The 9,739-nt window shown below is 42.9% G+C and overlaps 1 pseudogene; it reads right to left on the bottom strand.

Annotated features, from left to right (window-relative positions):
* Positions 1 to 4,218: 4,218 nt before the first annotated feature.
* On the bottom strand, positions 4,219 to 5,437 carry LOC110568213 (eukaryotic initiation factor 4A-I-like; annotated as a pseudogene).
* Positions 5,438 to 9,739: the final 4,302 nt, after the last annotated feature.

Genomic DNA, 9,739 nt, shown 5'->3' with positions numbered 1-9,739 from the left:
CTCTCTTTGTTCAGGCACACAAGATGGGGCCATTTCATAGTGGCCAGAAAACCTGTTTGAATCCCAGAACTTTTCGTGTTAAGCATCAGAGGCTTTAAAGCACTACTAGGAGCTGCAGCGAGGAAAGGAGGGGGAAGAGATAGATAACGTGTTCAAGAAAGGATGGGTAAATGGCTACTCACCTACTTTGAGTGATCCAAAATTATTATCAATTTTTGTTTTTAAGGAGATTTTAGGCAGGGTGCTGTGACTCATGCCTGTAATGTCAGCAGTTTGGGACGCTGAGGCAGGAGGATCACCTGAGCCCAGGAGTTTGAGACCAGCCTAAGCAACATAGTGAGACCCCATCTCTGTCTTACCTTATGCCTTCCAAAAAATTACTTGGGCATGGTGGTGCATGCCTGTGATGTGAGTTATGCAGGAGGCTTGAGGTGGGAGGATTGTTTGAGCCTGGAAGGTCAAAGCTGCAGTGAGCCGTGATTGCACCACTGTGCTCCAGCCTGGGTGACTGAGTGAGACCCTGTCTCAAAAAAAGAAAGAAAAGAAAAAAAGAAGAACAGTTTAGAATGTTGGTTCTCTTTAAGCTTTGAGCTTCTTGAAAAAAGGAATTAGGTTTTATCCATATTTTACCTCTATCTCCATGGTAACAGGTATATATAGTAAGTACTCGATAACACATAAATTTATTCATTTAAAAATATAAGGGAAATTTAAAACTCATTTGAAGTTGTTTTTTTAATTGTTAAAAAACACATAACATAGCCAGGTGCAGTGTCTCGCACCTGTAATCCCAATACTTTGGGAAGCTGAGACAGAAGGATGACTTGAGGCCAGAAGTTGAGACCAGCCTGGAGAATATAGTAAGACCCCATCTCTACAAAAAATTTTTTAAAAAATTTAAAAAAATTGACTGGGCTGCCAAAAAAAAGTTAAAAAATTGGTTGGGCTTGGTGGCATACACACGAAGTTCCAGCTACCAGGGAGGTTGAGGTGGGAGGATCACTTGAGCCCAGGGGTTGAGGGATGCAGGGAGCTATGATTGGGCCAGCCTGGGTGACAGAGTGAGACCCTGTCTCTGTTTTTAAAAAAAAAAAAAAATCCCTCTTTCCAAAACATATAACATAAAATTTACCATCTTAACCATTTAAGTTAAGATACATACAAACAAAACACGTAACATAGAATTTAAGTTAAGATACATACATACAAAACACACGTAACACAAAAGTTACCACCCAGCCTGGGTGACAGAGCGAGACCCTGTCTCTGTTTAAAAAAGAAAAAAAATCCCTTTTTCCAAAACACATAAATTTGCCATCTTAACCATTTTTAAGTGTACAGTTCCGTATGTTAAGTATATTCACGTTATTTGTGCAAAGTCCATCTGTTTTAAATGGTATCTTTATTTTCCAAAAAGAATGGAGCCTTATTCTGTTTCCAACATTAAGAATTAAGTTTGTTTCATAACTAGCTGTTTATTTCCTAGTGTCAGATTCAACAGTGTGCAGGCATTGTGCTGGTTTCTCTCGCGTATCTCCTTCTGCACTACCCATGTAATTTCACCTAGAATATTGCCACAGTTATGGCATATTGAAGCAATTTATGACAGATTTCTTTGACTGTACTAAACCTTTGCTATAAATAACCCACTCAAGAAAGCCCTGTCTCTATAGTGTAAAGAGTAATGCCTCCTTGGTATTTTATAGACTGGGCATCGCATGTAATTTCTGGGCTTATGCTTTGGTAAGTTCTTTGCATTGACTAGTTTATTGTCAACTTTACTCTTTTTTTTTTTTTTTTTAATTTAGTTTAGGACTTTAACATATCTAACATGAAACCATCCACTAAAATTCTAAGCCTGGTTTCTTTGGTCTCGAACTCCTGACCTCAGGTGATCCACCCACCTCAGGCTCCCAAAGTGCTGGGATTATAAGCACAAGCCACCACACCCGGCTGCAGATGGCCTTCAAACATATGAAAATATTCTAAACCATTCTCATAGTAAGAGATGTACATATTAAACTATAAAAAGCCTGGTAAGATTATGGGAAAATAGGTGCTTACATCATCAATTACTTAAAAATTAAAATGGATGTATTCCTGAATCCAGCATTTTGCTGTTGTTGTTGTTGTTTGAGACAGAGTCTTGCTTTGTTGCCCAGGCTGGAGTGCAGTGGTGTAATCATAGCTCACTGCAGCCTTGATCTCCTGGGCTCCAGTGATCCTTCTGCCTTAGACTCCCGAGTAGTGAGGACTACAGGTGCACACCACCATGCCTGGCTAATTTTTAAAAAAAATTTTGTGGAAACAAGGTCTCACTATGTTGCCCAGGCTGGTCTCAAACTCCTGGGCTCATGTAATCCTCCCACCTTTGACTCCCACAGTGCTGGGATTACAGGTGTGATCCACCATGCCTGTGCTATTCATGCAATTAACAAAATTTTTAGGATATTAAATTCTTAAGCATTTCTTCCTGGTTACTAAATAATTAATATGATTGTTAACACACAGTTGCTTCCTGTGTAATAACAAGCACATTCCGTTTGTTGATACTGAAGCAGATTTTTGAAAGTTTTGTTAGTTTTATTTGGAATATATCTCCAGACATCTCACACATCTTTTAAAGAACATTATATTATGTTTTGGGATTGAAATAAATAAATGTAAAAATTTTACTTTATAAAATCATTAGCCAAAAAAATGCGTTAAGAGAGGTGAACATTCTCTATAGCTTAGGTGGTAAAACCGAGTCATTTTATTGTGAAACATTAAAAAATTTCTGTGCATTCTGTGGGTGGGTAGACAGGAGTGTGCTTGTGTATATTTGTATTTGTATTTGCTTGACCATAAAGATACAATTTTGTGTAAAGATAGACTCTCTGAAGGGAAATCAAGTTGCATTTTACTATATTTAAAAAATTTGATATCATGTTCTTGTATTACTATTCGAAAAAGACAGTTGTTTTAGGAAAGACCTAGAGGAGGGAGAATGAAAGCAGAGTAGGGTTGGGGGCATGTCTTTGGTTTCATTTATGTATGCCTCCTTCCCAGCCTTGTTTCAGTTAGGAAATAAGTGGTGAATACGGTAGGGCAAGGTCTGCATTAGGTAAGTTAAGTCTCAACAATATTTAGACTACATTTTATGCAAAGGAAAATTAGACTTTTTTTTTCCCCATTAGAGATGAGGTCTTGCTATGTTTCCCAGGCTGGTTTCAAACTCCTGGCCTCATGCAATCTTCCTACCTCAGCCTTGCAAAGGGCTAGGATTACAGGCAGGAAACTAGATTTGAATTCAATACAATAGAATAGAAACATGTAATGTTACAATTTAGGCCTCATGTTTAAATTAGAATATTAATTAACATTGCACTAACTTCTGGCCTGGTGTGGTAGCTCACACCTGTAATCTCAGCACTTTGGGAGGCTGAGGCAGGAGAGTAGCTTGAGGCCAGGAATTTGAGACCAGCCTGGACAACATAACAAGACCCTGTCTCAACAGAAATAGAAAAATTAGCCAGGCGTGATGGCACATGCCTGTAGTTCTAGCTACTTGGGAGGCTGAGGTGAGAGAATTGCTTGAGCCCTGGTGCTGGAGACTGTAGTGAGCTGCGATGGACCACTGCCCTTCCTGCACTCTAGCCTGGGCAACAGAGCTAGACCTGTCTCTATCAATAAATATGAAGACTTATCTCAATCAATCAATATCAATATTTGACTAATTTCTTTTTTTTTTTTTTTGGCAGTTTCCAAGTCATTTTATTCAGAATTTTGTGTTTGTTTCCTGAATCAATAAATACTATACAAAACAATGTAAAAATGGCTACCACTTTCTCTCCCCTGCTTCCCCCCACCTGGGGACAATCCCCTGGGCTGTCTCACTGAGGGGTTTTCAGGGTTCTCCCTCCAGATTTGGTCCAGCAAATGAGGCTGAGTGTCACAGTCCCTTGAATCACTTTCAAAGGAACTCAGCTGAGGTGAGGAGAGCCTCTGGGATCTGGAGGTTACTAGGTTAGGGAAATGGATTAGTGTTTTTTGGGAGAAGAGCCGGTGCCTGGGGCAAGAGCCTACCCCAAAGAAAAGGGTGTCTAAAATGTTCACAGTTCCTTCTTTTGCCTCAAAAAGTGACATTCATTCAAAGAAAAAAATGACAAGATGTCCATCCCTTGGCTCCCTTCCCTCCCTCCTCCCGCTACTACTCAGCCCCGCCTAAGACTGAACTCTGGCTGGGGCTAGGTGGCAGGACAGCCCCTCAGATGAGGTCAGCAACATTGAGGGGCATTTCCTCAATGGAGGTGTTGTAGAAGGTCTCTATGTCTCGAAGAGTCCACTTGTCTTCTTCTGTCACCATGTTAATAGCCACACCCTTACGGCCAAACCGTCCACCTCGGCCGATTCTGTGGATATAGTTTTCCCTGTTGGTGGGAAGGTCATAGTTGATGACTAAAGAAACCTGCTGCACATCAGTGCCTCTGGCCAGCAGGTCTGTGGTAATCAAAACTCTGCTAGAGCCAGAACGAAACTCCCTTATGATCACATCTCGTTCCTTTTGGTCCATATCTCCATGCATGGCAGAGACAGTGAAATCTCGAGCATGCATCTTCTCAGTGAGCCAGTCCACCTTCCTTCGGGTGTTGATTAAGATGACTGCCTGGGTGATGGTCAGGGTTTCATACTAGTCACACAGTGCGTCCAGCTTCCATTCCTCTCGTTCCACATTGATGTAGAATTGGCGGATACCCTCCAAGGTCGGCTCTTCCTTCTTGACAAGAATCCGAATGGGGTCCCTCATGAACTTCTTGGTCACCTCAAGCACATCAGAAGGCATTGTAGCTGACAGCAAAACTACCTGGGTGTTGCTGTTGAGCTTCTGGAATATGTCATAGATCTGGTCCTTGAATCCACGGCTTAACATTTCATCAGCTTCGTCCAGTACAAACATTTTGATGTATTTGGGAGACCGGTATCTCCGGTTAAGCATATCGAACACACGGCCAGGGGTTCCCACGATGATATGGGGAGCTTCCATCTGCAGTTTCTGCACCTCAGCACAAACATTGGTGCCCCCAATACAGGCGTGACAAGAGGCACCCATGTAGTCTCCTAGTGCCATGACCACCTTCTGTATCTGCTGAGCCAATTCTCGAGTGGGTGCTAGGACCAATGCCTGGGTGGCCTTTAGATCTAATTCAATCTGCTGCAAAATCGATATGGCAAATGTGGCTGTTTTCCCAGTCCCAGATTGGGCTTGAGCGATCATGTCATAACCCTTGATACAAGGTAGAATGGCTCGCTGCTGGATGGCAGAAGGCTTCTCAAAACCATAGGCGTAGATGCCACGGAGAAGGGACTCCGAGGGGTTCATGTCATCAAAGCTGTCAACAATCTCATTCCAGTTACTCTCGATGACACCTTCGGGCTCCATCTCATCAGGGCCATTGTCTCTGGATCGGGAATCCTAACTCGCAGACATGATCCTTAGAAACTAGGGCAGAGTGCCCGCCTATCGACAATTTATAGAGTGCCTGACCCCTCCCTGGCCATCGCATTGGCTTCAATATTTGACTAATTTCTTAAGAAAAATCATTCTTTGAGAAAATATTTTCATTAATATTATAGTGACATAGATACATTTTTCTGAATAGTCTTTGCAGAAGCTGAGTTGTCTTTCTATCTTACTTTTCCTTTTCTTTTTCTTTTTTTGAGACAGAGTTTCTCTCTTGTCACCAGGCTGGAGTGCTATGGCACCACCTCAACTCACTGCAACCTCTGCCTCCCAGATTCAAGCAATTATCCTGGCTCAGCCTCTCGAGTAGCTGAGATTATAGGCACACACCAGCACACCCAGCTAATTTTTTATATTTTTGGTAGAGATAGGGTTTCACCATATTGGCCAGGCTGGTCTCAAACTCCTGACCTCAAGTGATCTGCCCACCTTGGCCTCTCAAAGTGCTGGGATTTCAGGGGTGAGCCACCACACCTGGCCTTACTTTTCCTTTTCAATTCATGTTTTCCTTTGTAAAAAGGAAATAATGCCTAATATTTATTATGTCCCAAATATTGATCTAGAGTCCAGATGTTTTACATTATCTCATTTAATGAAATAGGTATTAGCATGCTCATTTTATAAATTAAAAGTTTTGGAAAGATTATACAGCTACTGAATCTCTGCCATTCAAACATAAGCCTGACTTTGAAATCAATATTCATACCTTTTTCGATCTCGGGAAAAGCTGATACTGAAAATACGAATAGGATGGTGGTGGGATAGCCAACATGCAGCTACCCCAAATCACAAAGCAAGGTATGGATTGTCAGAAAGCCTTAGTTATACACAGGGCTGGTGTAGCTGATGGAGCATGTAGCTGTCATCTCCGTTTTCTGCTATTTAAATGGAACTTGGAGTCTTTATACAGTTGCCAAAGGTAAGCATAATTTTAGTTATTCACAAACCAGATTGAAACAGATATGGGCTCTATAGAGTCTTTGACCTTATTAATGGAATAAAGATAAACAATAGAGAAGAGGCCCAGATAACAAACAAGATTAGTCAGAATTGACTGTCAGTAGTGAGAGGTTAGGTTTTAGGGATAAAATAGAAAGGGAAAGGGCCGGATGTGGTGGCTCACACCTGCAGTCCCAGCACTGTGGGAGACCAAAGCAGGAGGATCACTTGAGTCCAGGAGTTCAAGACTAGCCTAGGCAACATAGTGAGACCCTGTATCTACAAAAATTAAAATAAAGATGAAAGGGATCGCAGGAGAGAAGATGGAATGAGAATGGTGAACTTGCATGCTGTATGGAAAGGGAACACTTGTTTCCTAGTACAGAGATCATCACATTTGAAAGATAAATGAAAAGACCTTGAATGTGAGTTAAGTCATGACAAAATAACAATCAGAAAAGAAGTTGCAGTTCCAGTGGCATGTACCTGTAGTCCTAGCTACTCAAAAGGTTAAAGCAGAACGATCAGTTGAGCCCAGGAGTTCAAGTCCAGCCTGGGCAACATAGTGAGACCCCCATTTAAAAATTAGCCAGGCAAGGTAGTGCACACCTACAGTCCTAGCTACTTGGGGGGCTGAGGTGGGAGGATTGCTTGAATCTAGGACTTGAAGGTTACAGTGAGCTATGATTATGCCACTGCACTCCAGCCTGGGTGACAGAGCAAGACCTTGTCTCTAAATAATAAAATAATGAAAATAAAATGCTATAAGGATTCAAAAGAAGAGTGACTAAGGATGACTTCACTAAGAAGTTCTGAGGAAGGAGGGACAGGTATTACCAAAGACAGGAGATACTGATGTATACAAGGTAATAGCAGTTGACAAAGAGTAGGCATGACTATTTGGAGCAGATTGTGTCCATGGTATAGTGGATTTCATGCATTTTTAACCTCAAGTATTTTTTTTAATGTTGAACTTTAGTCTATAAAAGAGAGGGCTGGGCGTGGTGGCTCATGCCTGTAATCCCAGCACTTTGGGAGGCCAAGCTGGGCAGATCACTTGAGGTCAGGAGTTTGAGACCAGTCAGGCCAACATGGTGAAACTCTGTCTCTACTAAAAATACAAAAATTAGCCAGGCATGATGGTATGCACCCATAATCCCAGCTACTTGGGAGACTGAGGCAGGAGAATCGCTTGAACCCGGGAGGCGGAGGTTGCAGTGAGCCGAGATCGTGCCATTGCACTCCAGCCTGGGCGACAGTGAGACTCAGTCTCAAAAAAAAAAAAAACTCACTGTATCCAACACTGAGTAGTTGGGATTACAGGCTCGTGCACCACGCCTGGCTAAGTTTTGTATTTTTAGTACAGACGGGATTTTACTATGTTGGCCAGGCTGGTCTTGAACTCCTGACTTCAGGTGATCCTCCTGCCTCAGCCTCCCAAAGTGCTGGGATTACAGGCGTCAGCCACCGTGGCCGGCCCTGGTTGGGATTTTTAAAAAGAAACACAAATTTAAAAAACCAATGTGAATTTTCCACCATCTTGTAAGGGTGAAAAGCCCCCCACCAAGTCTGGATGAACATTCATGCATGGATTTGAGGGCTTGGGAAGAGCCTATGAGAGGGGCCAGGAGGTGGGAGGTCCCCTATGGGCAGGAAGTCAAGTATGTAGTGTTAAATGACTGGTGCTTGATGAACCAGGGGAGAGGGCACCAAGAATAACGCTATTTAATTGTAAAATCTCCACCCTCTGAGGATATGTTTTCAGGTCTGGGTGACTAAATTAGACTGGGAAACAAGGGAGGGAAAGATGGCCCTTTGCTTCCTTTGCCCACTGCCTCTTGTGGACGGGGGGGCCGCTGGCTTCAGTCAACCCCTAAGATAGTTGTCTATCTTAGACAACTAAGTCTAAGTTCTTCAGTCGGCCGCTGGCCGCTGCTTTTCTTTCTAATGGGCCTTGTCATTTATGCATAAATATTTAACTAGACATTTCAATGTCTTACTGCATGGCTAGAATTGGTTATGAATATTATATAACTTAATATGAGAAAAATAAGTATTTTGCAAGCAAAACTGCAAAGGCAATATTAGAAAAGAGAATTTGCAGAAGGCCTGAGGCAGGCTGGGGTCACTCTGTTCTCCTCCCAGGGGACCTCACTCTTCTCCCCTCAGCAGCTGGAGAACTCTCTGGTTGGGGGTCTTCTCTTTGGGCCTTCGCTGTCCCTGGGATAAGAATTATCATGCCAAGGTTTTGATCCTTGAAAGGAGCAATTCAGCTTTTCACCCCCTCCTGGTTTTAGATGGGAACCGTGAAGGCCCTGCCATTTACTCCACGTCCTTGTTAAAGATTGCATCCTCATTGGAAGACTCCTTGTCACGAGGTTTCTGTGTCATGTTTTTTCATTCACGTGGCACTGAGAGGTCTGTCCATATCCCTAAACCAGAGTGGCTGTCTTAACAAGAAAAAGCCATCCTGGAAGACAGAAAGGGAAATATTCATTTTGCACGTCCTCTGCTTTCTCTGACCACAGCAATGAATCCTCCCCCAATGTACCTTCGCGATGAGCATCTCCTATGTGGCAGAAATCTGGAAAGGCCCCTGGGGAGACACAGGCACAAGACAGTGAGTGATGCTGCTGTTTCCCACGTCTCTCACAATGTACTTCTCTGGTCTTATTAGGACTCAATGAGTACCTCAGTCCATAATCACAGTGAGAAGAACCACCGTAGACCACACACCTGAGGTCTTGAAAATCATTCCACGCAAGTGAGACTTTCAGAAGCTCTCCGTGTCTGTCCGGAAGGGCCCCACAATGTCTCTCAGGGCACTTGTATGTGGCTCAGCATGGAGCATGGGCAAGATGTTCAGTACCACTCACCCCCTTGGCCAGGTGCCCTTGTGCAATGAACAAACCGCACAACCATGCTGGGCGGAAGCATTTTATATCAGTCCCCTTCGGATGTAGTCTCACAGGCATTATTTGATGGGGGGTGGGGGATGAAGCAGTTCTTTTTTTTTTTCTAGATGCTTTATTCTATAAATTGAATCACATCAAGTAAATGCCTGAGTGCGACTAGCCAAGTTATCTATCTCACAGATCTTCATACGGCAGGCTGCCGCTGGCAAGTGAGTAAGCTGTGACATCAGCTTAAAGGACAACATATTCTTCTTGAATATGAATAAAGAGCCAGAGTGCATTGTTTCAGAAACCACTTCTGTCTGTACAGTCTGTATGTGCTGATTTGTGGCGCAGAATGTGGCTCACAGCCCAAGCCCAACATAATCAGTGAAGTCCCCAG

This window comes from Aotus nancymaae, unplaced genomic scaffold (genome assembly GCF_030222135.1).
Source record: "Aotus nancymaae isolate 86718 unplaced genomic scaffold, 86718_ANA_hifiasm-v0.15.2.pri h1tg000072l, whole genome shotgun sequence".
Classification (NCBI taxonomy): domain Eukaryota; kingdom Metazoa; phylum Chordata; class Mammalia; order Primates; family Aotidae; genus Aotus; species Aotus nancymaae.
This window is presented reverse-complemented; position numbering and strand designations above follow the sequence as displayed.